Here is a 17,764-nt window from a genome sequence, read left to right on the forward strand (position 1 = left end):
TGGTTACCCAATTCTTTAGAGCCCGTTTGGTAGCAGTATTTAAGTATTGTTATTCGGTTTTCGGTGTTATGGATATAGGTGTTTGAGTGGTATAGAATTTCATGTTAGAAGGTTTATTGTTATTTAAACACGGAAAACTATTATTTAAACAACGAGTGCCAAATATAGCCTAGTTTCTTGTTTACTTGCTATTGGTGGTTTAAAGATCATGTCTTTGTCAGTAGTACTAGCCCTTTTGCAGTGTTGGGGGATTCTTGATTGTTCTTAATTGTTAATTTTTTGTTTAGCGATAATTTGGGAATTCGAGCTCCCACCGGTTGGCAAATGTGTTTAAGGAACTTAGTATAACAACAACAAGAAGCATTAGTCTCAAATTTTGGGGTCGACTATGAATCCTTACCACAATAAACCAAGATAGATATACAATTGGGGATACCCCATTGAAGTGGTGGATGAGAACTTCAACTCAATAGAGAAAACTGAAAACAGAAGGAAAGAAGAAGAAATTCATTCTAGTAGCGGTCTTAGCAAATGAGAAATTTTACCCAAAATAGAGTTTCAAGTTGATAGACCATGACATGTCATTCTATTTCAAACCATTAGAATAATAAGTAAATAATTAGGTTCACCATTTTTTAATAGTTTAAACTTTTAGAACAACTAATAGTTCATCATAGTATTAAAGTAAGTGGTCTTAAGTTCAAATCTTATATCTACTTTACCTCCCATTTAAGAAAGTTAAAAATCACTTGTGTTGGATCCTACATGTTAAAAGGTAGTATAATCTCACACGTTAGAGGGAGTGTCATAATAATGATTAAAATATTAAATCTATAATTTCTTAACTGTATTAGCTTTTGGTATAAGTGGTAAGGTTGTTAATGTATGGTTGCAACCTCTTATTATTGAGGCTTAATATTTTTTACTCCTAAGATTGTTGAAGCCTCAGATTTATGAAGTGAGGTTACTTATTTGTGCCTTCCATGATTGTAGATCACTAAAATTGATTGAAAATTTTTATTTGTGAAAGCCATATATATCCACATTGTTATTTATGGGCATAGGCATGTCTGTAGGATGTATATCAATTAATTGATATACTCTAAATATATTATGTTCACTACTGTTGAGAGTGGACTAGTGGCCTTAGATCACGGGTTCGAGTCATTTCCCCACTAGGGAAGCGGTGCTGCCCCTTATACTTCATAAAAATGAGGCCTTGCTCGGAGACGGTTAAGGGGTGCTACAATCCCCTCCTAACCATTTTTCTTTTCACCAAAAAAAAAAAATTTATGTTGTGTTTTTCTGTCAAATGACACTTTTGACATTTTTTTAGTTATACGTAACTCACTACTTGGAATTATACGGCTTACATCTATGTTTATTTGGCTCTCAATAATTTCTTTGCTCTTATTCTCTTCTTCCATTTGCTTCCTTTGTATAATTTTGCATCTAAATCTGTTCATAATTGAGTTTGAGATAGGATACTTCTTTTTTTGTATACATTTTCTTCAAGTAGTATTCGGCATTGACATCGTCATGAAACCTCTTCCTCCGGCAATGACCTAAAATGTTTCCTGCTACTTGAACTTCTTCATTTTCACTCGAGTTCTTTGGTGAGTTTTGATTTCTTTGTGCCTTTTATGGTTAGCCCCCCACCCCCACCCCCCATGGCGGCTTTTCTCTCTTTTATTTCTCTTCTTCTAATAATTTGTTTCTTTCACAGAACCTAGAGTTGTGAAATTTTTGCATCACAATGATTTATATCTTGGTTTCGATCATTTCAAACAATAGCTATCTTGGTCTCACAATTGCACCCAAGTTCTTTGAAAGTCAAAGAAAATGTCATGCAATCGTTCCTTTGTTGCGTTTCACTTCCATTAATGAATTGATGATTGTTACGGACTAAGAAATTTTTATGTGTAATGTAGTTTATGTGATTTGTTGCATTGCAAATCCAAAAGGTATAGCAAATGCCTAGAAATCGTTGATAGGACAGGAAAAGAAAGCTTGTTGTGTTCTTTGAAAGGGAGAAAAAGGAAAAGAAAGAGGTAGGGGATTTTTAAAGGCGAGTTGAAGTTTTTTTTTTTTGGTAGATGAACAAAAGGCGAGTTGAAGACATTATTAATGATTTTAGATGTAACCATTTTTAAAAATGAATAATAATAAATGAAGATTGAAAATGTAATCTAAAAAAATTTAGTGGGAACCCCATCTTCAAAATTCATAACTTTGCGAATGGATTTGCATCATGAGGTATGTCATGAGGTATATGAGGGTTTCGATAAGTTCACTAGTGACTTCTAAATTCTCTAAGAACTAATGAGATTTCTCAATACATTACCAAGTGTTGTGAATTCTCTACAACTGTTTGCGTTCCTTGGCTGAAACCAAAATGATCATGTTATGCGGCATAACAATAATTTACTACTACACGCTTGAAAAGACTAGATGGTTTTGCCCTAGATCCTTTTAAATTGGAAAAAATTATGCAATTTTCATCATTCCATTAAGAAACAAGAGAAGCTATTCTAAACTTCATTTATCTTCTTATTATTACCATTCTAACCCATTTGAGCAAAGTTTTTCTATTGGAAATTTATATAACGTGACTCAAAGGACGCATATCTTGTTGATGCACAACAAAAATTGTATACAATAGTTACTCGGCTAGAGCCATTAAGTGGTCAAGTCTTTTTTGTTTTTGAGAAACCGAGACAAGAAGACTAGGCTTTTATTGAATTTTATCTTGTATAGAAAAAAAAAAAAAAAAAAGACACTTATTAGCATGACCTTTTATTTATTATTCATGTACCTTTTATTTATTTATTTTATGTCATAATCAAGTTCATGTTTTTCATGGATTTACACGGCAACATGAGCAAAGTGAATTTTACTCCGTTTCGGTGATATTGTTTTCCTAGTAGGCTAATGCTGTACATATCCATTTTTTATAACTTCAATTGCCTTGTATTTAGGCAACTCAATTGATAGTGCAATGTGGTATTTGAAAAAGAACTTAATGAACATCAAATAACAAGGAGGCAATATCCTTAGGTGGATCGTTGAGCCACACCTGGGTACCCCGACTGCCTTTAGCTTTTTTGCTAAAGCATCGGCAACACGATTACAAGAACAACGAGCATGATTGAAAACGAGAGGACTGAAAAACCATAGCTTGACGGCGAATGTCTTCAATGACGACTCCATAGGTTGATAATCCAGCACTACCTTGATTTAAAGCATTGATAACCGTGGCTGAATCCCCTTCAAAAATTACTCTCTTAAGACCAATCTCGGCAGCAAATTCGACGGCTTATTGACACGCTAAGATTTCCATATCAGCAACGGTATAAGACAGCAGCACGAGAGATAGACAACGCGCCAACAAATTCACCTTTCCGGTCTCGACAACGACTCCAGTTCCGGCCGAATTTGTAGCTCTGAATATTGCGGCATCAAAGTTGACTTTGTCTTGGTTTAGCTCCGAGAGGGCGCCATTGTTGCGGGATGGGGGAGCGATCCACCACCAGGTCCGGTTCTTGAGTAGCCAAGAAATCTTGCAGCAAGTTACCCGCCAATGAGATGATATGAGCCGAAGGTGCACTAGTCGGCCAAAATGGATAGCGTTTCTCCAATTCCACAAGAACCAAGCTGATATAGCAAACACCTCCTTCTGTAATCTTCCTGAACCTGCAAAAACTGAGAGAGTAAGTCACAAAAATTCGGGGGTTGGGGGGCACTCGATTGGTGGAAGCATTGGACTGAGCTCCAAGTACTCTCAACATCCTTGAAAGACCAGATGGCATGCAACGGATCTTCTGGGCAGAGTTGGCAAAGTTCACACTTATCGAGAGGACGTAAGAGGTTGCTCATAGTTAGCGAGTGTCATTTCAAGCTCGCCAAATGAAATGTTTAATCTTGTTAGGAACCCGTAGCCTCCAAACTCCCTTCCAAAGATGTTTTTGAGTATCCACATTCGAGCTTCCTGCTTTGGTGACAGCATCACTGGAAACAAGGAGCTTATAGGCGCTGCTTGTGGTGAACAAACCCAATGGGGAGTAAGCCCAAGCAATTTTATCTGGAGGGCAGTGACGACTCGGTGGAATACCCGGGATAGCAGAAGCTTCATGAGGCAAGAAAAGTTGGTCTCAAGCAATTTTATATGGTCAAGTCAATTGCTCTTATTTGCTTTAACAGGAATTTACTCAAAGAAACAAATCTCTTATGTAATGTCTTAAAATATAAATGAATGCACACTGACATATGCCCAAGGCTTAAATAAGTCCAAAAAAGGTATAAAGATAACATTTTTTCTGGTTTGGTTTTTAGATACAATAATGTCAGAATGGTTGGCTATTAGTAGAGTCCAAAAATGTCTATAAGATTAGAAAGCAAGAGTAGCCAGGGCCCCAAGATCTGCAATGACTCTCTTATGCACAACATACATAACCACTAGTGTTCACCAACTTCCAAGCACTTGTGGTCTTCAATCAGCACAAAAATTTGCCAAGGGACTTTCTTTCTCAAAAAGAGGTCCTCCACTCTAGATATTGTTCAAATAAGTCTGCAAAAATCAAGCTGTATAGCCTCGGTTAATGTTTTTTGCACAGCCAGGCATCTAGTTACATGCCATTTAGTTGCATATGGAAGAAGCTGCAACAGCTTGCCATCACATGATTTGGCTTCATAGCCAAAACCACCCCATCCACACCATCTCTGCTGGTGTCCCTCAATTGTCAACATCCACAACCCTTCAGAGCTCAATACACTTGCCTTGGTACTTTCCTGCAGTCACTTCGATCTGCCTGATGTGCAATAGAGGCTTATGCATACCTGCAAAACAAAGCATTATCACTTCTTAAGCACACTCTTTTGCACCCTTAAACATCAATCTATACAAATTTGGATTGTCCATCCATTGAGCCAACCACTGCTTCAAAGAGCAAGGAGAAATTAACTCGGTTCCAAGGCTCAAATATAACCCAAACAAGATAGCATGAGCACTTAAGGGATAAAAGATCCATGTTTTCCTCTGCCTCATTGCATAAGACACACTGTCACTCACTATGTTTCGTTTCACTATTTTGATTTGATGAGTAAGTCTTCATGCGTTCCACACAAAAATTATTAACTTCAAAGGAAGCTTCAATCCCCACAAACATGTCTCCTATAATCTAAGTTCTCCTACTTTCAATGGCGGCTAATTTTAACGTTATATCATTGAGGCCATATCGGCTTATCTATAGCTCCTTGCCTTGAGATAGGGGTGACTAAAATTTGACCACACACCTCGGAGAGTATCACTCCCTAACCTGGTACTGTTTCCAAGTCGAAGTGTCAAGATGACTTTAAATTCCTATTAACGAATGCTGATTGATTAGAATGACAAAAAATATAAGATTTTCAAGAAATGAATGACAATGATTATGAAAGCTTAACATCTTTCCACTATGATTATGATACATCCTTCTAAATAATAAACCCAATGGGAATAAGATGAGAAAACTTTAATTCTAGATGTAATACGGCAATGATAGCAAGTAAAACAAGAAGGCTTACCAATCTAAGCACTAAGCGAGGCTACCTTCTACAACTTTCAACCTTGTCAACACGGTTGTTTGCCTTCTCGAGTTTGATTAAAGTAAAGATGAATATGTCTCGGATGACAAGCTTAGTAATATATAATCAAGTTTGTTGTATGGTCGGGTTCTCTACCGTCTATTCTTTGTCCTTTTAATTTAAATTCTAGTTAGGTCTCTTTCTTTGGTGTGGGGTGTAAAGGAACCCAAGTGGGAATTTGGACCTTTTGGGCTGTAGCAAGGAGGGCCGATCTGCTTTTGATCTAAGAATTCGTTAGTACTACGAATCGACCCATACGCCGAGGGTCCGAGGATACAGCCGAGGATGATTTTCTCCTCGGACCGATCCAAGAGAACTTGGAGATTCACTACGAAGGGCAAGGCAGAATTCTGGAAGGACTGTTGGTTAAAAGGGGAAAACCTAGATCCTTCGAGTGACACCGGTGTTAGAAAACTACCAAAAGCAAAGGCAGCCACCTCCACATTCAAGAATCTACAAATACCTCCCTAGCAGCATTAAGGGGGAAGTGACTCCTAAACGGTAGAAGCTGAAACTTCGGTCACTATTCAAAGGCACTAAGAAAAGAAATATCTAGGGGGAGGAGGTTTGAGCAACACGTGGATAAAGTATCGGGAAAAGAAGTATTTAAGGGGGATGAACGCCAAAGAAATTGGGGGGGCCAAGAAACAAAAAAAGAAATTAAGAATTGTAATCTTTGAGAAAGAAAGAGAAATAATACGAGAGAGGGTCCTCGGCTTACGTCCGAGGAGGTCTATTTGCAATTATCATTTATTATTTACAAGTGTTTGTAACTTTTAGCCTGTTATCAAGTTCTCAGTACTTCTAACCTAGGTTTCAAGCCCACACTCTACAAATTTCATTGTTTAAGGCTCATTGGGCCTAAGCCCGTAGTTGTCTTTGGGTCCAAGTGCAATTGTGCACTTACAACTGGGTATAATCTAATTAAGGTACAATTTGGAGATAGGACTTTTGGTTTGTTTCAACTCTGCCTGGTATGGTAATGATGCGAAATGGGTATGGATAGCCTTAAGCCAATAATTTGATTCAGAGTGAAAGTTTTAGAAAGGTGGAAAAACTTTCAAGTACATTAAAAGGCAAAAGCACAAAAATCTTATGGTAAAAACTTACATAATTAAGACTTTTAAACTGCGAATTTTACATAATTCATGTTTTAGCAACCGTGTTCTTTTAAACTCGATCAAGGTCTCATCAATGCTTCTACACAAGCAATACATAGGTGATAGGACAATGATGTGAATGATGATTCCCTTACAATCCAGAACAAAAGCTGCACATAGCTGAGGCCATTTAGTACTACTTACTATTCCATATTCTATTATCATAAATCACTTATTCATCAAGGCATGCCTAACAATTGAGCAATATATAGTCATTCAAAACATGTAGTGGTGACAGATAAATCAAAATTAAATGCTTTTAGCATAAAAGATTGTCTCTGGTGAGAGCTTTTTAATTAGTTGTTTATCACACACCTGTTTATATATAGGTACAAAAGCTTAGCTTCCTAATTATGATAGCTTAAGCAAATTACCAAAACCGCTACTATGTAGATATAGATCCTTTTCAGTTGACCCACGAATCAACTGAGTTGAACCACAAATCACATTAGTATCCTACTTTAATAAGAATAAAATAAAATTCAGAGCATATATATATATATATCAACTAATCGTTGTGATTGTGATCTATACATGAGTTCACATATATAATTTGTAAAGATGGAAAATTCAATAAAACTTTAATCAAGAAGAAAGATAGTAACTTATGGGCAAACAAGAGAAAAAAATTGATTTAGATTAAAGACAAGGAGTTCAACAATCTTCAATGATGCCCCTTTTTGGAATAAGTGTAAATAACGAAGCTAAGCAATATATGATTTAGAATTTAAAATCAAATCAAACAAAAGTACAAATATATACCAAAAGATAAAACAAATAGCAATTAATTTGGATTCATTGACTTACAGAGTATTTGAACCCAATTTCCAATTCCATCTAGATTCCTGCTAATCATTGATCTCCTCACCACATTCGAAGTATTCCTCACAATCAGAATCACCGAGGAGCCTTTCAATCCTTTTTGGTTGTGGCGCATCATTAGAGCTTCCTTCTCCGCTAGGTCCAACACCTTCGTAATCGACACTAATTCGCTTTGCTTTTTTACCTTCCACTACCACTTTCTTTGAATTGTCGAAATTATGACGAAGGACATCCAAGTCCTCATAAGGAATGATGCTGGTGTTGCTACTTTGAGCCATAGTTCGGTTGAGTTCTTCCATGTCTTTCTTGTATACCATTCGGAACCCGCATTTCTTCACATCCGTGCCTGAACCATTAGTTTTAATTTTAATGCCAATTTGAGTCAATTCATTTGCTTCACATTCGTTCAGTAATTTTATGTCCTTCTCGTTGAAGTACTGAGGAAGCAAATAAAATAGCCAAATATGATACGATAATAAACCATACGATGGTACTAATCCAAGCATGAAACCATCGCTTACTTCGAAGACATTACTTTTCCATTTGCTATGAACTGACAAGATCGTACAAATTTGAAACGAGAAGAAAGTACAACGCAAACATCAATCCCCATCCAGTCATGACACAAATGAGAAGAAGGTTCTTTTATATTCACTTCAGCCCCAATACTTTGATGGATAAACCACTTCGGAATTACGAGTTCCGAAATAATCATGTCATATCTCCAATTGTACTCTTGAAAGTCATATCTACGGGGACGAAAGAGTCCCTAAAACATAAAAAGCTTGTTTTTTTTATAACAGAGAGAGAGAGAGAGAGAGAGAGAGAGAGAGAGAGAGAGAGAGAGAGAGACACGATGGTGCTTTCTTATCACGGCCAAAAAGATGTCAATGAAATCTTGATTTTCAGCCAATTTACTGCAATTTGAAAGATAAAGCTCTCCCTTACAAAAAGAATTAGGTTTTCGGAGATCTGGTACCATTTCCGGTGAGGTACAACCATCTCCCCAAATTCGTACGATATCTCTTGGAAGATTTAGCAATGATCGAAGACTCGTGCAATTCTTCAAATGCATTTGTTCCAACTTACATAGTCGTGATGCTATCGGGAAGGCAAACAAAACTATTCCCACTTAGATCTATTTCTTCTAAAGAGAATAAGCAACCAATATCATTAGGGATTTCCACGAGATTGCGATCTCGTAGATTCAATTTAGTCAAAGAACACAAACCCGATAGAGAGGACAACCTCGCGGGATTTGCAATTTTTGGCCTTGAAGAAAAAGGGAGGAGATCATACCAAGATGTAGAGTTAAATGATGATAACCCTTTACATCCACCGAAAGATAGCACTTTAAGATTTTTTAAGAGAGCAATGGAAGAAGGCACCTCTGTTATGGCGGTTCCACTCACATCCGGCTCCTCTACACTTTCGGCGTTACCCACATTCTCGGGCAATCTATCAAGTCTTGAGCATCCCGAAATATTCGAGTCTTTAAGCAACTTCAAATTAAAAATGACGCTTGGTAGACACGTAAGACTTTTGCAATCTCTTACGTCCAATAAAACAAGGCTAGTCAAATGCCCAATTGATGTTGGTAGTTTAGTAATAGCAGTTCCATCCAAATAAAGCTTCAATACACGTTGCATGTTTTCTCCAAATTCTGGAATCTTTTTTAGTTTTGAGCAACCGAAAGAATAAGATCCTCAAGAAACTCCATTTCGAACTTGCTTGGAAGAGTTTTGACATTGACATTTACACAACCTTTTAGATCAAGAAGAGTAAGCTTTTTAAGAACTCCGATTGAAGGGTGAATCGCACGTATATTTAAACAATCTTTAAGATCCAATTTCTCAAGATTCGGGACTTTGGTAAAATCAGGGGTTTCTTTAAGGTTTGTAGACCCATTCAATAGGATGACTTTCAAACTCCGAAAAGACTATTATAAGCAACCATTAACAAAAAAACAGAAACAAAAAAACTATTAGCTTCAACAAAACCTTACAGTTTAATTAACTTAAATATAAAGTTGTACAAGGATACTTAAATTACCTTTTCTCCTTTCCAAAGTTGCTCAATGTAGCTACCACACATGTAAAGTTCAACAAGCTCATTTGATTGGAAATTTAACGGCAAAGATTTTGCAGGGTACCCACTCCACTCAAGAAATCTTAAGCCAATAGGAAGATGCTTGGGTTCATGTAGAAGTTGAACATTATTAATAATGAGCAATTTAAGATGATGCATCTTTGAAAAAGATTCAGGATTCCAATATGCCTCTTTTGATTCAGGCAAATTTAGGACTATGCTTTGAATTGCGTCTGTTCCCTAATAATCATAAACAAAAGGGATTAATGAATAGCAAAATGTATGATTACCAAAACTACTCTAAGTTGAACTTTTTTGAATAATATAATGGGGTATGTGCTCAAGTTTTCTACATAACCTCTTACCGTATTTTTTGTTAGTACACTGTCAATATCTTCAAATGACCACAAAATGCTACGTTTTCCGGGCTCTTCGGGGCATTCTTCATGAATTATTTTCCTGGCCATGTCTTGTAGTAAATCATGCATCCACACTTTAAAGTCTTCTATTTTTATAAGAGATTTATCAACTAGAACCTCTAATCCAACATCAGGGTAAAGGCCAAAATAATTTAGTTTCTCTACTACACTATTTTTTTCCTCATGGTTAAAGAAAAATGCAATATATAGGAATATTTTTTTCTCCGTTTCGTGTAGTCCATCATAACTTATTTTAAGTGCTTGGAGAATTGCACCTTCAGGATATTCTTTTATCCTAATTAATGTACTTTTCCATTGATTGATGCTTCTACTGAACAAAAAGGAACCCAAAATCTCAATAGCTAAAGGAAGGCCTTTGGTATATTGTACGACATCTTTGGATAGCTCTAGATAATCTTTGGGAGGATGGCCATTTTTAAAAGCTTTTAAACTCAAAAGATGAAGAGCTTCATCATCACTCAATCCTTCAGCTTCGAATATTTCATCCACTTCAAGTATACGTAGTAAATGTTTGTCCCTTGTTGTTATGATAACTCTACTACCAGAACCAAACCAATTATGCTTCCCAACTAACTTTTTCAACTGGTCTAATTGATTTATATCATCAAGAACGATAAGAATTCTTTTATGACGTAATCTATTCTTGATCACGAAAACTCCCTCGTCAACATCTTGTATACTCATACTTTCATTTAATATTTTTCTAATAAGTTGTTGTTGCAATGGAATTAAACCATCTTTTTCACAAACCTCCCTAACATTAGGGAGAAAGCAACAACCTTCAAACTTGTTTGAAACCATACGAAAAACAACTCTAGCAAGAGTTGTTTTACCTATTCCCCCCATCCCCCAAACCCCTATAATGCGAACATCATCAGACCCTATAGCCAAACATGACTCCAATTCCTTCACTCGAGATTCTATTCCTACTAGGTCTTCAGTATCTTCTAAGAATTCATAACTCAATTTTTGCCATAACTCCCCCACAATATTTTGGATAAGTTGTGCCTCAGACCTGCAATGAAGAGAGAATGATATCTAGTGAGTACCACGCACAAATAGGACCAAAAAAGAAAGTAGACATACAATGTTCTATTCTGTTGGTTAAACCAAGAAAAAGTAAATAACTTGGTGCAAGAGAAATTTGAAAGAAATACAAGATGTAAATTAGTTAGATCAAGTAAAAATAAAAAAGAAGTGTGAACATCTCTGTTGCTTTACTTAAAGTTCAAAACAAGGCTTAAGATAAGAAGAGTATTTATTTGAAGTTTGAACATCTAAAAGCAAGTAATATGTCAAACTGGATTACCTATCCTGTAGGTGCCACCCTTTGAGATTTGCCACTTCTTCTAAAGCAACTTTCCATGTTTGCACTTTCTCTATATCGTCCTTGAAACGTTCTTCATGTTTAAAAAAGGCTTGGGCAAAGACGCCTGTTTGTTTTCGTACATCAGATGGGTCCACATCATAAAATATTGGCAAAACAGTCGTGATTGTCTCTTTCAGGCATCCAATTATCTTTGTAAGTTCATCCAAGCACCATGTTGATGACGCAAAGTTTCTTGAGAGAATGACAATTGCAAATCTCGATTCTTTTATTGCTTTCAAGAGCTCCGGTGAAATAGATTTTCCTATCTCAAGATTTTCCTCGTCTCTAAAGGTAACTATGCCCCTTTGTTTCAAAGCAACATATAGATGGTCTGTAAAACTAGTGCGGGTGTCCTCACCTCTAAAACTAAGAAAGACATCATATTTCCACCGAGGTGTTGAAGAGGAAAATGATGACGAAGAGGAGGCCTTCTGAGAGCTAATGGAAGACATTGGAAATATGTTGGCGGCAAGTATTGAACTACAATAAAGAAAAATATATAAATAAATAAATAAAAGAGGTAGTTTTCAAATAAAATTGACAGAAAAAGTAAAAGAAAAAAAATTAGAGAAAAAAGGAAATATTTGATATGGATGTTTTATTTTAAGGAGGGAGTGAAAGGATAGAAAAAAGAGGTGGACGTGTATAAATTGAAACCTTATGGATTTGAGAAATGAATTTGCAGTAGTGATTGTAAAGCTCAAAAATATCTTAGAAACAACACATGATTCAACTCCTATTATATAATTTCTTTTTTAATAAAGGAATGACTATTATTTTTTCTTTTGTTTGTGAGTATGTGAAAGAGAGACGAAAGACATTAATAAAATAAACTAAGGTCACAACAATCTTTCCACTACACTCAATTTGCTAATTACCTCGCACCATTTAATTTAATTTTTTTAAAATAATAAGACGAAAAAAAACAAGCTATTGGCAACGATCCTAGCCTTACTGGACATTCACACATCCTCTGTTTTCAGTGAAGTCAACATTTTTTGTTTGTTTATTTTTTATACGAAGTAGATAACTCACGTTATTATGATTATTATTTATGCAGAAATTTATTTAACTAACGTTAAATTATTACAAAAGCATCCTCTGTGTTTGTAATTTAACAATCACAGTTCGTATAAGACTAGACAAATTCAGATACTATAAAACAAAAGGTCAAAACCCAGTACAAAAAAATCTGTATGTTCCTCCTCCCCTTTCCCTCTGCTTTCTCATCATCCAAAAGAGAAATCGAAACATATAGATAAATATAAAAAGAATGAAAGAAAGAAATAAAACAGAGAATTCACACAAAACATTGCATAAGAGAAGAGATAGGACCTTGAGGATGCGAGTAGGCTTGAACGATTTGGTGGTAGAAAAAACCTTGTGTGTGCTCAGTTTGAGAGAGAGAAAAAAATAGAGTGACAATAATTGAAGAGAAACACTATTATAGTTAAAGTTGGAGAGTTAAGGAAAGTTGTATGAACTAGGAAACTTCGTCATTGGAATTGCTTTTACTCGTGGGACCGAATAATTCATCTTTTTGTTTTAGTTTATTGGCTTTTTTTTTTAGTTGGAAGATTCCTCTCCATTATGTTCAATAGTCTACAAAGCAAACGAAAAGAGGAGTAAAAAACGAAGAAGAGTACTTTGCCCAGTGTAATGATGAAATGGGACACACCGTGTTGAGTCATCCACCATTATTAAGCTCACTTTTCTTGACTTCTGTACATCTTATTTTTACTGTTCAACTATGTTTTTAAAATGCTGGTGGCACTTGGAAATGCTTAAAGATAATTGAAGGTCTTGCCCCTGTCTGCCTAGGATAAAATATTAAGTTCACATTTAAAATGATTTAGGACCCATTTGTATTTCTAATGTTGTTTAAATGATATAAAAATACGTGTAGGTGAAAAAGTATTATGAAAATATATGTTGTGTTGATGAAAATTGTTGTTTAAATAACACTAATAAACACAGACCCTAATAGCCAAATTTATTTTATTTTATTTACTTGATAGCCACATTTTTTGTTTTAGGTTCGGCATGTTATAGGCTTGGCATTTCCATGGGATCTTTGAGAAAATATCCAGTTACTGTAGTTCCTAATCATCCACAAAATCATTCCTCAGACTCATAAATTGCCTTATTCACTCGGCTTATCTAGGCCTAAATGTGCCTAAATGTAACTATCTTGAACACAATTGGGACCCAATTACATTGGCCCAATGACCTTGTAAGTGAACATTTTATATATAAAAAGGACACATAAGGCCCTTCTAACATTTAATTAAAGTTAGGCCCATGGAGAACAGGCCTCTATCTCTCTCTCTCTGACTCTCTCACAAGAATATACACCATGCATCCAATGCATGTATTGTCCCTTTCACATTGAGTGGGGTTATACATAGACTTTTTGGTACTATTCATAGGTTTTATTGTACTATTTCAACTAACATTCACCTTTATCTACAGTACTTTCAACAAAAAATTTTTAGTTTCAACAAATAAGCGGATTCTAAACAAACCCTTAGTGTTAGGTTAAAGTGAAAACAATGTTACCATTAATTATTAATTTATAAGTAATGTTAATGACAAAAGTCAAAAACTTACTCATAAATTAATTATTTATTGGTAGATGGAATTTGGCCACAATAAATATAAAACTATCATAACATAATCATGGAAATTGTTGTGAGTTTTTATTCAGGAAGCTTTTTTTTTTTTTAATACAAAATAAAATTCTACTCTAGCCTAATCTAAGTATAAATATGTGTGAAACTCCCTCCTAGAGACTTGAAACCCAACCCTTACCTCCTACACCCCATAAGTTTTTATACTTGTGGAGTGACCACCACACCAAAGGTGCACAACAGTATTCAGGAAGCTTATTGAGATTAGGAAAAGAAGATTCATTTAAATAACTAATGAAATTTCGATTAGGAATCAGAACATTTATAAAGAGGCCTCCACAATAGTATTAAAAAAAAGTGATGTAGTACAACTACAATTAAATAAACAATACTGACAAACTAGTTAACAAATAACTAAATTCGTTAACTAGTTTGTTACGAAAGACACATGAAAAAACGGATTCAAATCTTCTAGGGTACTCTACCAATGGATTTTCAATCCTAACCACTCTTTTATGATTTTAAGGTCTAGATTCTGCCATGTGAACATTCCATTAACAATAGTTTTAAAATAATAAAATAATGTTGCAAACAAAACAATTAAAATTATTGTTAACAGAATATTGACATGATAAAATCTAGACCATTAAATCATTAAAGAATTGTTAAAATTTAAGAAAATCTATTTAGTAGAGTACTATAGAAAATCTATAGGACCTGAATCCCAAAAAAAGGTACAAAAAAAAGAGAAATTATTGTGTAATCTGGACCGATAAGAAGAAGACAGATCATTAAAAACTGACGATGTAAGCTAACCTGCCATGTCACCCATTATGTCTAACGTCCCTTTAACCCCGTCAGTTCTTCTGAGAGTGTTTTCAAATTTTGTTTTTTAGACCAAATTCAAATTTGAGATGTAAATGGCAGGATCTGAAACCTTTCTTCAAAATTTGTTTTATGGAATATCACATATTTCCCAACACCGAACAAAATGTATTTTTGGTGAAATCGCCTCCAACATCCCACTCACCAGCAACGGCAACCTCAGCACTGCCTTGCTTATCACCGCACGCCTCCTCTACGTTTTCTCTATCGTAATCCCTCGCCTCCTCATCCTGGATATACAAAATGCTTTGATGGGTAATCCAAATTTTTAGATTTGAGAGGTATGTTGTTCCTTTAACAAAGGATGATAATGCTTCAAGATTCAAGCGATGAATGGGGTGAGTTCTATTTTCCCTTTCTTTTTGTAGGATGAAATTCCCGGATTTCTTAGCCCATGACATTTTATGCCATAGGTGTTCTTGGTGATCTTTTATTTTGTTTTTCTTTAGTTTCCATTGATATCCATGTTGATCTCTTTGATGATTTTTCTTTTGGGTATTTAGGTATTTATGGCCAATTAATTTCACAATTTATGTTCGTTCCTCCTATCCTTTGACTCATTGTAATCAACTCGTTTGATAAAATGCCCCAATGAAAAGACCATGTCATCTTTAAAGAATTTGGGTATAGGCTTTTTATTCAACTTGTTTATTTCCATGAGAAAAGCTTAGTTCAATCATCAAGACTCATTCTTGGACCTGTTACCACGTGAACTCTTAAGTGTTGTTTAACTTTAATTTGCAAATAATTTCAGTTGCTATATCTGAGGTGCAATGCTCTATATATTATATCAAGATTAGTGCCATGACCATGCTATAAGTTTTATTCTTTGTTTATGAGTGTTGTGATAATTATAGGCATACATGCATGAGCAGTGGAGTCTGGTCATATTTTCAATTGGCGACCAATCGCATGGAATGAATGTCAATGACAAAGCAAGAGAGAATTGAATCCCTGAAATAAAGTTTATTGTGCATTATGGTTTCCTAACTTCAACAGATATGGTGAAAATTTGGATAGGCAAAAACTTTTGAACTTTGAATATTGGCTATTTAGATATTGACTTTTATGCCTTGTATGAAGTTCAAGTTATCCTTACCATGGAAAAAAATCTTATTTTCACGGCCAAAGGTAATGATTGATAGTATAAAGGCTTGTCAATCTAATTGACAGTAATAATAATTGACATTTGTGCTAGCAAACTTGTGTGCATTTTAATGTACTTTTGAATACAGTTAATGATGCAATGGTAAATATTGGATAGTTTAAACCATTAAGTAGTTAGACAATAGATTTTTATTGATGAACAATAATTTAGTGATTCTGTGTTATGATTCGGACAAACCTGGAAGGCATTTGCATTTTGGAAGATGCTTGGAGTAGAGGGAATCTCGGCTTGCCAAAGATGAGGATGAGCAATAGGCCAAAGATGAGGATCAGCAACTTGAACATGAAGGAGCTGTCATTATTGGCTTTGGATGACATGGATTCATGAGTTAGAGATAAAAATTATTAATAGCTTATTTCCTAGACTTTACGAAGTGTAGAGGAGCATTGTGTTGTTTGCTAGTTTTTTTATCTAGCTTATGTTATGAGTTGGGTGTTTATCATAAGTTGTATCGTACATATGTCATGTACTGTATGCTATTTAAAGAGAAACAAATTAATAAAGATGAAAGCAGAAAATTAGAACTCAAATTCTTTTTTCCCTCACAATTTCATGAGGCTAGTTCATAACATTCTATAGCGTATATTAATTTATTGGTTGTTATAATGACAGGGAGCATTTGAAGTTATTTTAGGTTGAAATGTCTGGCTATGAACATTGGATAGCTATTACCAGGCAACTATTGCTTCTTACGAAGAATGACGATCCATATTTTTACGCTTGCATTTCAATTTTGAGCATTGCAGCAACTATCTTTAGAATTGCAGCTTCTTACTCCCAAGTTGGTTTCCGAAAGTATTTTCAGTACTAGTCATTCCTAGAGCAGCTGTAACAACCCATCCAAAGCTTACTGCATGTCTTGAGCAACAAGATTTTAAAATAAGTTCAATATTTTTTTTCGTCTCTCTTCTATTATTGTCATTTACAACCAATCTCTTTTCCCTCTATTATCACGTAAACAAGAAAGAGATCAAAAAAGATTCTTACAACTAAAGAAAAGAAATTTCCCTCTACTATGCGGATATAAACAAAGAGTGAAAAAAAAGAAAAAAAAAAAAAAAACCTTCTTCTGATTAAAGACTACAAGAGAGTTCAACTTAGGGGGAGGGGAAAAATCTCCCTATCCTTCCCATCTACATTGACATTGACCTGATTATCTTAGATGAATAAATCTGAATGTTCCAATTTGGACTTCAATCCTAGCAATTTTACTTTTTTCTCCCACTGTTGCTTCACCTTATAGCCTCTAGCCCTCAACCTTCATTCATGGGGAAACTTCGACTGCTCTAATTTGGGCATCAATGCTACTTACCTCTGCAAGTAAAAACTCATGAATATTAATTAAAAATGAAGTTGCACATGGTTGCTAAAAGTAATATGCATGTGACATCAACTCTAATGGAACTAAACAAGAGATGCTTATGCATTGTTGCATTTGCTTCTTATTCAAATCGATTCTACATCAGTAAAACCCAACAAACCATTTTAATTTACACCATACAAACATCCATAGTTATCATTAAGTTGCATTTTTCTTAAAACACCTCATATGCAAAATTATAAAACACATGAACACATGA

At 35.1% G+C, this 17,764-nt stretch overlaps 1 pseudogene; it reads right to left on the bottom strand.

Annotated features, from left to right (window-relative positions):
• Positions 1-4,664: 4,664 nt before the first annotated feature.
• LOC142637392 (TMV resistance protein N-like) lies at positions 4,665-13,011 on the bottom strand (annotated as a pseudogene).
• Positions 13,012-17,764: the final 4,753 nt, after the last annotated feature.

This window comes from Castanea sativa, chromosome 5 (genome assembly GCF_040712315.1).
Source record: "Castanea sativa cultivar Marrone di Chiusa Pesio chromosome 5, ASM4071231v1".
Classification (NCBI taxonomy): domain Eukaryota; kingdom Viridiplantae; phylum Streptophyta; class Magnoliopsida; order Fagales; family Fagaceae; genus Castanea; species Castanea sativa.